At 45.8% G+C, this 10,678-nt stretch overlaps 1 protein-coding gene across 1 annotated transcript in view; it reads left to right on the top strand.

Moving 5' to 3' along the window:
• Nucleotides 1-3,411: 3,411 nt before the first annotated feature.
• SLAMF9 (SLAM family member 9) overlaps nucleotides 3,412-10,678 on the top strand; it is a 33,102-nt gene continuing 25,835 nt past the window's right edge. The window contains exon 1 of the mRNA XM_055402498.2: nucleotides 3,412-3,513. The gene's annotated coding sequence lies outside the window, so the exon portion shown is untranslated. The remainder of the gene's footprint in view (nucleotides 3,514-10,678) is intronic.

The raw sequence follows: 10,678 nt of genomic DNA, 5'->3' as shown, positions 1-10,678 counted from the left end.
TTCTTGCCTGAAAAACCCCATGGACAGAGGAGCTGGGCAGGCTACAAGTCGAAAGAGTTGCAAAGAGTCGGACACGACTGAGCAACTAAACTCAGTTGCTTAATTGCAGCTAATAAGGTCGTCAGCATCACTGTAATGATCGGCAGTCGAGCCTTTAAGGTGGGAGCCAGCTGTGTGCGTGTTTTGGACAGCTGAAGAAGGGAGCTAGAAGGTCTTTTTCTGGTCTAGGGCCACTCTTGGGGAGAGGGTGAGGAGAAGAAAGCAAGCTGAATCCCTGATGGTTGCTGAGGTGTAACAGCTGTAAGACCCATGAACCATTTCTAGACAGAGTTGAACTTTCTATCCAAAAAAGGGACCTAAATGATGTCCCCTTGGAACATTGTAGAACAGATGGCAGGGATTAAAAAATAGTGTATAGTATGGGGGGAGCAGACTCCTGCTAAGTCACTTGGGAAGATGGTGCTCTGAGCCCATTGGATGCCTCAAAGAGAAAGTGATGGGTACATTTTTCTGCCCTGGGACAGGGACCTGAGCCATCTGAGGTCAACTGAACTTACTCTATTGGCTTAGCTGGACCTAGCAGTCAAGAATTAAAGACGATCCCAGGAATGTCTCTTGGGCAGCATCCTAAAGATACAAAAGAGAAGGAGCAGATGAATGCCAAGGGCATTCATAAAGAAGGCAGGGTGTTTGGTCTCCCTGAATGCTCTGGGCTTGCTTTTGTGTGTTCCATTCAGCAAGGTTCAGAGAATCAGAGAGCTCTGTTTGGTAGAAACATAATGTAAGCCACACATAGAAATTTAAAGCTTCAAAGAGCCACTTTGATAAAGGGAATGTACTCTTGCCTAGAAAATCCCATGGACAGAGGAGCCTGGTAGGCTGCAGTCCATGGGGTTGCTACATAGTCTGACGTGACTGAGTGACTTCACTTTCACTTTTCACTTTCACACATTGGAGAAGGAAATGGCAACCCACTCCAGTGTTCTTGCCTGGAGAATCCCAGGGACAGGGAAGCCTGGTGGGCTGCTGTCTATGGGTCACACAGAGTTGGACATGACTGAAGTGACTTAGCAGCAGCAGCAGCAAAGGGAAATGAGTGTATTTAATTTTAATAAAACATTATATTTATCCACTATATCCATAATATCATTTTAAATCTGTAATCAATATCAAATTATTTAATTATTTTACACTCTCTTTTTTTTTGGTACTATGTCTTTGAAATGTGGGTATATTTTATTGTGTCATAACTCAATTCAGACCAGCCAACTCCAAGTTCTTAATTGTCACATGTGGTTTTTGGCTTCCCTGGAGGCTCAGATGGTAAGAAAACAGCCTGCCATGCAGGAAAGGTGGGTTCAATCCCTGGATCAGGAAGAACCCCTGGAGAAGGGGTTCCAGTATTCCTACTACCCATTCCAGTATTCTTGCCTGGGGAATTCCATGGACAGAGGAGCCTGGAAAGCTATGGGCTACAGTCCATGGGGTCCCCAACAGTTGGACACGACTGAGGGACTAACACTTTCACTTTCATTGGATAGTACAGCTTTGAGAGATCCAAGGATGTTTATGCTGCTAAGTCACTTCAGTCGTGTTCGACTCTGTGTGACCCCATAGACGGAAGCCCACGAGGCTCCCCCTTCCCTGGGATTCTCCAGGCAAGAACACTGCAGTGGGTTGCCATTTCCTTCTCCAATGTGTGAAAGTGAAAAGTGAAAGTGAAGTCACTCAGTCGTGTCCAACCCTTAGTGACCCCACGGACTGCAGCCTACCAGGCTCCTCCATCCATGGGATTTTCTAGGCAAGAGTACTGGAGTGGCTTGCCATTGCCTTCTCCGAAGGATGTTTATAATAGGGTGCATTTATTGTGCTTCCCAGGTGGCGCTAGTTGTAAAGAACCAGCCTGCCAATGCTGGAGACATAAGAGTCCTAGGTTCATTGTGCAACTACTATTCTATATATTAAATCATTTAATTCTCACAGTGATACTCTGAGGTAGTTGCTATCTACTAAAGCATACAAATGGACTTCCTTGGTGGCTCAGATGGTAAAGCGTCTGCCTACAACGCGGGAGACCCTGGTTCGATCCCAGGGTCGGGAAGATCCCCTGGATCAGGAAATGGCAACCCACTCCAGTATTCTTGCCTGGAAAATCCCATGGATGGTGGAGCCTGGTAGGTTACAGTCCATGAGGTCACAAAGAGTCAGACATGATTGAGCGACTTCACTTTCAAAGCATACAAATAAGGTCCATTTCCTGCATGGTTAAAAAGCCGATGGTATAGCGCACTTCCCTGCTGACTCAGATGGTAAAGAGTCTGCTTGCAATTTGGGAGACCTGGGTTTGATCCCTGGGTTGGAAAGATCCCATGGAGAAGGGAATGGCTGCCCACTCCAGTATTCTTGAGAATTCCATGGACAGAGGAGCCTGGCGGGTTACAGTCCATGGGGTCACAAAGAGTCGGACACGACTGAGCGACTTTCACTGTTACAACATCTTCTGTCTCCGATCAGCTTCTCTCATCACACCATCTGATGGCCTTCTGCTGACGCTGACTTCTCCCGAGTCCCTTCAAGGACCCTTGATTATCTCAGGTCCATCAGGTCATCCAGGATAACTCCCCATCTCAAGATTCTTAGTTTAGTCATGTCTGTAAAGTCTCTTTTGCCATATAAGGTAACACAGGTTCCAGGACTGGGGTCTGGGCATCTTGGGGAACACCCTTCAGCCCACACAGAGGGAAGCTCGTTTTCCTAGTCACGCAGGGAAAACGCTGCACCGAAACCACACAGCTTCTGCTTCCTCCTGGCATGGTCTGTGTCGTCGGCCCACTCTACTCCTACAGGAGACTGACTCCTTCGCTCCATCAAGCCTGAAGCAGCGGCTGCTGCGGGGACAAGGGTAGACGTCCTTCTCTGCCTCCCGGGCTGCTTGCTGCTGTGAATGACCCCGCTGGGACTTCCATGCGTCTCTTCCTCTGAGGGAGCTGGTGATCTGTGAGCCCTTCTTACTGCAAAGCTTCTCATTTGGGGGAGTGGAGGGAGGAGACTGACCAAAATCACTGACCAGAGGAGGCACCTCTGTCCTTTTACAAGGGCTCTGAAGGCTCTTCAAGCTTTGCTGCCCCACCCGTGCCCTCCCACCACCCTGCTCCACTAGCCAACACTGACTTTCCACCCAAACTCAACCTCTCAAGCCAGTCATTTCCTTCCCAACAATGCTTTTCAAGTGAATTCATGAAATTCCTTTGTTTGCAAGTCATAGAAACTGACTTGAATGAACTTAAGGGAATAAAGAAAAAGTGGCCAGAAAATCTTTTCTTGAGATCATCTTGTTTTTCTTGGCAACCTGAGGATTCCTTCTCCAGGAAAGGGAATTTTCCCCTGTCCACCTCTGACTCCCAGCACATATTCAGCTCATGACTCCTCCAACACCCACATGCCCCTCACTCCGCCTGAGATGAAGAATCACAGACCTGTGATGGCACTGGGAGGAAGACCCTTGGTGGGAGGGTAAGTCAATAAGAAAGGAGCCGGGCCAAGGTGCAGATGACTGACCAAGACATTTGGTTTCATGTGTTATATTTAATATTGTGCTTATGTACACATATAGATTTACTTAACACTACATAAAGTTTGGGCACCTACTATGTGTTAGGCATTGTGCTGGTACTGAGGATACAGAATGACTTTATTCTACCTTAAACTTTTTCCTAAGAGACAAGGAATTGCAGGACAGTTTGATAAATGCCACAAGAGATGTTGGTATTGGGTATAAAAACAGTGCAAAGAGAGGCATGATTTCCTCTGCTTGGGTGTGTCCAGGACATTTGAAGTGGGTCTTGATAGGAATTCAAAAATCACTATGTAGGGTGTGTTTCTATGCTGGGGGTGGTGGTGCTGGTATGCTGGGAATGGAGGAGAATGTTCCAGGAAGAAGGAATTTTATGACCAGAAGTCTTGATGTTAAATGAACTGGGATTCAGAAAAGTGCAGAGAGTTACTATGGCTGTCAGGAGGGGGACTTGGAGTAGGGAGTCTGAGAATGGACAGTCAAGTACAGGCTGAATCTAGAGAGGCTTAAATCTTTTCATTTCCTCCTGTAAGTGACCAGGCATCCAGGAAAGGATGAAAGCAGAGAGTGGGGCAAGGTTTGAATTAGAACAGAAAGAGGAGTCTAGCAGTGTGGAGGATGGATGGAGGGAAGGGAGACCAGAGGCAATGAGATTGGTTAACAGACGCAGAGACCATGACAAAAGTCCCTGTGCAGGAGAGTCACTGGGGGGAAATGCCACATCTGTGATGGATAAAAAGGAGGGAGCAGGAGTAGAGGAGAGCCTTTGTAATGTAGCTGTGGCACCTCTGAAAGGAGGTGAGGGGAGGCAAGGCTGATGGGGTGCCCAACAGCAGCACTCCACGTCGGGCGCAAACGGCCTGTCTCTGGCTCTCTGCTGAGCTCCTCACTGGCTGGGAGCCGCGTGGGGGGTGTGGCCTCGGTATGAAGACCCAGAGGTGCAGCAGCTGGAGGCTGCCTGTCACCCAGGCTCCTAGCAGCACACCTGAGGGTACCTCTCCCAGCTCAGAGGGGACTGTAACAGCCCACTTCGAACCAAGGCAGTTGCAGGGAAATAGAAGAAAGATGTGAAAGGGAAGCTGACCTCATTAGCACCTCTGGTCTGGGTAGGCTGTTTTCCGCCGGCCTCCTGGAAGGGCACAGGCTGTTCTCTCCTGGTTGCGTGCTTATGGCACCCTCCCGCTGTCCAGCGGGTGCTTGAAGTCTTCCTCTTCTTGAGCACACCACAGCCTTGGGAGGTGTATGAGTCAACTTGAGCTGCCAAAACAAATATCATAGACTGGGGGCCCAAAGAACAGAAACGTATTTTCTCAGGTTCTGAGGGTATGAGTCCAAGATCGAGGTGTCAGCAGAGGGGCTTCTTCAGAGGCCTCCCTCCCTGGCTTGCGGCTGGCTGCTTTCTCACTGTGTCCTCACATGGTCTTTCTTCCAGATGTGTCTGTGTTCTAACTTCCTCTTATAAGAATGCCAGTCTCATTGGACTAGGTTCCACCCTAGTGACCTCATTTTAACGTAATCACCTCCTTTAAAGACTGTATATCAAAATATAGTTACATTCTGGGGTGCTGAGGGTTAGGATGTCTACGTATGAATCTGCAGGGGACGTAACTCAGCCCCCAACAGTGGAATATATCACTTTTATTTTGCTGAGACTGAGGTTATTTGTCAGGAGTGTTTCCAGTTTTCTTTCCAATTCCTTAGGACTTTTTTGCATGCCCAGTTTCTGTTTTTCGTTTTCTTTCTTGAGTTGCTTGATCGGCTTCACATTTGGTTCCATTCTTCCCCTTTAATTAAGGGTTCTGTCCTATCAATTACTGAGCATCTCTCATCCTCCCCACCCCCATTCACCAGTGTGCTCAGTGGGACTCCATCATCTAAGCAGTTTCTTTCAAGCTTGTTACCTCCCCTCAACTTTCTCCTTCCTTTACAGCCTGATTGAGACGTTCATGCCCTCTTCTCTGTTTCCTTATCACCTGGTTTATTCCCTGTGCACTCACACTATTGTACATACATATACAAAGGGCTTCCCTGGTGGCTCAGATTGGTAAAGAATCTGCCTGCAATGCGGGAGACCTGGGTTCAACCCCTGGGTTGGGAAGATCCTCTGAAGGAGGGCGTGGCAACCCATCCCAGTATTCTTGCCTGGATCCCCATGGACAGAGGAGCCTGGTGGGCCATAGGGTCGCAGAGTCAGACATGACTGAGCAGCTTGGCATGGCACACACAGCACACAAAACACACAGGTTTATTTTTAAGCATAAATGTGCTTATGCTGAACAGATTGTTTTCCAACTTGTTTGTTCACTTAAAATTGTCTTTCAGATCCTTTTATATCTGTGTACACAGATCTGTTATGCTTTATTTTGTTTGTGCTTATGGGTTGGAGGTAGGTAGGTACATCAGTATTCCTCTCTGGAAAAGCATTAAGCATTGGGCCTCAGGGGCAGCTTGGTTGGTGAGCAGGGCCATCACCCCAGAATGGCTGCTTGTTTGGGGGAAAGTCAAGGAAGGAAAGCTGACTGGCTGGGAGGAAGGCTGCTGGAAGTGCCTTGGTTTTAGATAAAGACCTACTTGCTATTACCTATAGCCACCCTGCTGTGCACTTGATCCTCTAAACTTATAACTGAAAGATATGTTTACTTTTTAAAAAATTAGCTAATAACTGTATTGTATACTTGAGATTTGCTAAAGTGGAAGTGGTAGTAGCTCAATTGTGTTCGACTCTTTGCCACCGCATGGACTGTAGCCCATCCATGGAATTCTCCTGGCAAGAATACTGGAGTTGGTTGTCATTTTCTCCTCCAGGGGATCTTCCCAACCCAGGGATCTAACTCAGGTCTCCAACACTGGGGGCAGATTCTTTACTATCTGAGTCACCAAATTTGCTAAAAGTATATCTTAAGCATTCTTATGGAAAAAATGGTAACATTGTGAGGTGATTGATGTATTAATTTGATTGTGGGAATCATTTCATCATGTGAAACATTACTTACATATACTCAGTCATCACATTGTGCACTTAAATATAGTGCAGTTTAATCTGCCAAGTATATCTCAATAAAGCTGAAAAAATTTTCTAAAAAATTAAAAATCTATTTATTATTGGCTGAACTGTGCCCACCCTTGCAACTCTCATACATATGTTGAAGTCTTAACTCCCTGCACCTCAGAATGTGACCATATTAGGGTATAGAATCTTTTATGAGGCAGTTACATTAAAATGAGGTCATTAGGATAGGTCCTAATCCAACATGACTGATACCTTTATAAGAAAGGGAAATTTGGACAGACATGTACAAAGGGAAGACATGCGGAGAAGACTGCCATTTACAAGCCAAGAGAGGCATGTATCCTTCCCTCAGGGCCCTTAGAAGGAACCAACTCTGCTGACACCTTGATCTTGGACTTCCAGCCTCTGAAAGTGTAAGACAGGACATTTTGATTATATAAACCACTCAGTTTGTAGCACTTGTCACAGTGGTGCTAGCAGACTAAAACACTATCATAGTGGGTACGTTCTTTTGCTGTAGGTTCTTTTAGGTCGCAAGAAAAAGAGAGGCTCAGGCTTAAAGAGCTTGAATGACAGTCAGTTCAGTCGCTCAGTCATTTCCGACTCTTTGTGATCCCATGGACCGCAGCACACCAGGCCTCCCTGTCCATCACCAACTCCAGGAGCCTGCTCAAACTCATGTCCATCGAGTCGGTGATGCCATCCAACCATCTCATCCTCTGTCGTCCCCTTCTCCTCCCACCTTCAAATTTTCCCAGCATCAGGGTCTTTTCTGATGAGTCAGTTCTTCACATCAGGTGGCCAAAGTTTTGGAATTTCAGCTTCAGCGTCAGTCCTTCCAATGAATATTCAGGACTTATTTCCTTTGGGACTGACTGGTTGGATTTCCTTGCAGTCCAAGAGATTCTCAAGAGTCTTCTCCAACACCACAGTTCAAAAGCATCAATTCTTTGACACTCAACTTTCTTTATAGTCCAACTCTCACATCTGTATATGACTACTGGGAAAACCATAGCTTTGACTAGACAGACCTTTGTTGGCAAAGTAATGTCTCTGCTTTTTAATACGCTGCCTAGGTTGGTCATAGCTTTTCTTCCAAGGTGTAAGTATCCTTTAATTTCATGGCTGCAGTCACCCTCTGCAGTGATTTTGGAGCCCCCCAAAATAAAGTCTGTCACTGTTTCCCCATCTATTTGCATGAAGTGTTGAGACCAGAGATGCCACAATCTTAGTTTTCTGAATGTTGAGCTTTAAGCCTACTTTTTCACTCTCCTCTTTCACTTTCATCAAGAGGCTCTTTGGTTCTTCTTCGCTTTCTGCCATGAGGGTGGTGTCATCTGCATATCTGATGTTATTGATATTTCTCCCGGCAATCTTGATTCCAGCTTGTGCTTCTTCCAGCCCAGCGTTCCTCATGATGTACTCTGCATATAAGTTAAATAAGCTGCATGACAGGGATTCACTTAAAGGATGCAAGGACAAGTAAGGAAACTGTCTCAACGGTCTGATAGTCAGCCTCACAGGGTAGTGGGAATTACTCAGAGCAGCTCTGATTGTCCTCTCAGAAACCGGCTTCTGCTCTGGATAGAGCTGCTCTCCTTACTCAGCTTCTCTCTCTTCTGTCTTTTCTTCTCCCATTCCTATTTCTATTACCTCTGCCTTCCCTGCTCTTTTACTGTTTCCTGTTTACAACCTAGAGGAGTGGGATGGGGTGGGATGCGGGAGGGAGGTTCAAGAGGGAGGGGACATATGTATCTCTATGGTTGATCCATGTTGATGTATGGCAGAAACCAACACAATATTGTAATTATCTTCAATTAAAAGAAAAAAAAAAAAAAACCTCCTAGAGAGCATCTAACTGGGAAACCTAGTAGTTTATGATAGAAGCTCTCCCGTGAACACATGGATCTAAACAGACCTTGATCCTTGGTCGAGTCAGTTGTGCCCAGGGTATCAGGACAGCAAGTCTCAGGGCATGGCACATTTTGCTGCTGTAGCAGGACAAAACTAACTTCTTTCTTTCTTTCTTTTTGGCTGTGGTGGGTCTTCACTGTAGGGCAAAGGTTTCTCTTTTTATGGTGAAAGGGCTCTAGAGCTTTAGGGCTCAGCAATTGTGACATATGGACTTAGTTGCTCGGCAGCATGTAGGATCTTAATTCCCTGACCAGGGATCAGACCTGTGTTCCCCGCACTGGAAAGCAAATTCTTAAGCACTGGACTAGCAGGGAAGTCCTCAGAACTGATTTCATCTGAAGAATGTTATGGATTTTTGTAGGTACTGATAATGTAAAAATCTTTCCAGCCCATCCACTCCAACACGGTCTTGGGAGGGTCTATTGGTCTGGTAGGGCTTCCATAACAAAATGCTACAGACTAGGTGGCTTAAACAACAGAAATTTATTTTCTCACAATTCTGGAGGCTGGAAGTCTAAAATCAAGGTTCTGGCATAGTTGGTTTCCTCTGAGCCCTCTCTCCTTGGCTTGCAGATGGCCAGACTTTTGTTGCTTCTTAATAGGGTCATCCCTTTGTGCACAAGCAGCCTTGGGGTCCTAACCTTTTTGTCTTATAAGGATACCAGTCATATTGGATTAGAGCCCACCCTAAGAGCCTCATTTTGCCTTAATTATCTCTTAAAAAATCCTACCTCTAAATACAGTCACATTCTGAGATATCAGGGGTTAAGATTTCAATTATGAATGGAGCAGTGGGGAGGGTGGGCGCAATTCTGCAGATAACAGAGGGTATCTCACCTTTACAACTCTTTTACACGTTAAGAGGCCCTAGTCCTTTGGTGTATGTGTGGCTGCCCCTTCCTGTGATTCTTGCCTCTGCCATCTGACAAGGAGAAGGAGAATCAGATGGGTCCAGGAGACATGGACACAGACAGTGATGGAGAAAGGCATCACAGTTGGAGGGTAAGAAGTATACGTGTTAAAGAGGGCCGAGATCTCCAATTAGCACTTAGTCCTCAGGGGACTCTGTTGGCTATCAAAGGAGGACCTGGCACATGGGCCATGGGACTGGGTACCATTCTATCACTAGTCACTTTAAAGAGAGGACAAAGGTGGTCATGGCTGAAAGGACAAGAGGATGAGAGGTATCAAGGCTTGTGGAAAGGTTTGGGATATGGTAAATGGGAAGAGGATGGGAAGAGTGGCCAAAGGACAAACACTGAGCTATGTGAGGTGAGTCTTTCTAAGGGTAGGACCAAAGACTGAGCTCATTGTGGAGAGATGCCCCAGAGGCCCATCCTGGAAGTGTGCTAGGAATTATCGTTCTAGTGGGGAGTTAGGGACGAGCTCTCAGAAGCAGACATGGGAAAGAACAGAAGACTCACTGTAAATTGGTCCTAAACTTCCTTTGCCTTGGTCTTGCTCAGAGGTTTCTAATCTCTCCCATCTTCATTTTCTGCTAACTTCCCATTGTTACTCTGTGTTCCATCCAGACCTGACCATCTGATATGGCCTAAAATATTCCTGTGATTTCCTATCTCTGTGCCTTCCTTTACGACAATTCTTTCACATACAATTTATTTTCCTGATAACTGCCTCTAAATCCCTTCTTGATACCAGTTGAGCCCTGCAACTGGGCAGGCTCTCTCCCCTCACTGAACTCTCCCAGTACTCTGACACTTTGCTTTGGGTCTCCGTTGGTATTTTGTCTTGCATGGTAGACTGTCTGGGAAAGAGGACTGTTATTTGCAATCTTATGTCCCTAGTTTCACCCACCATAGTGTCCTACATATAGTAGAATGAAGTAGATCTTTCCTGAGTTAAACTGAAGTAGAAAAAATATTGCCTTATGTTATTTTCTCTAGGTCATTCATGATAAAAAGTCCCATGAGAGTCCCATAGTTAATAAAATATTTTTTGGCTACCATACTTTGATGCTTAACTCCTGGCCTTGGAAGTTTAGATTGATGTAAATCTCTTTGCTTTAAATGCCTAAGCTTGCACATTTACCAAAATGAGCTCATAGCTTCATTTAAGCCTGCTTACCCAAGGAGATTTACATTTTTCCCCCTGAACATTTACAAACATATTAGAACAGTTTCTAAACAGAGCTATGTTGAGTTTTCCTCTTATCTTCCTAG

The sequence above is a fragment of the Moschus berezovskii genome, chromosome 4 (assembly GCF_049115385.1).
Source record: "Moschus berezovskii isolate FMDL1 chromosome 4, NW_MosBer_1.0, whole genome shotgun sequence".
NCBI classification, from domain to species: Eukaryota; Metazoa; Chordata; class Mammalia; order Artiodactyla; family Moschidae; genus Moschus; species Moschus berezovskii.
Note: the sequence above shows the minus strand (reverse complement) of the source record. Positions and strands in the feature narration are given on the sequence as shown.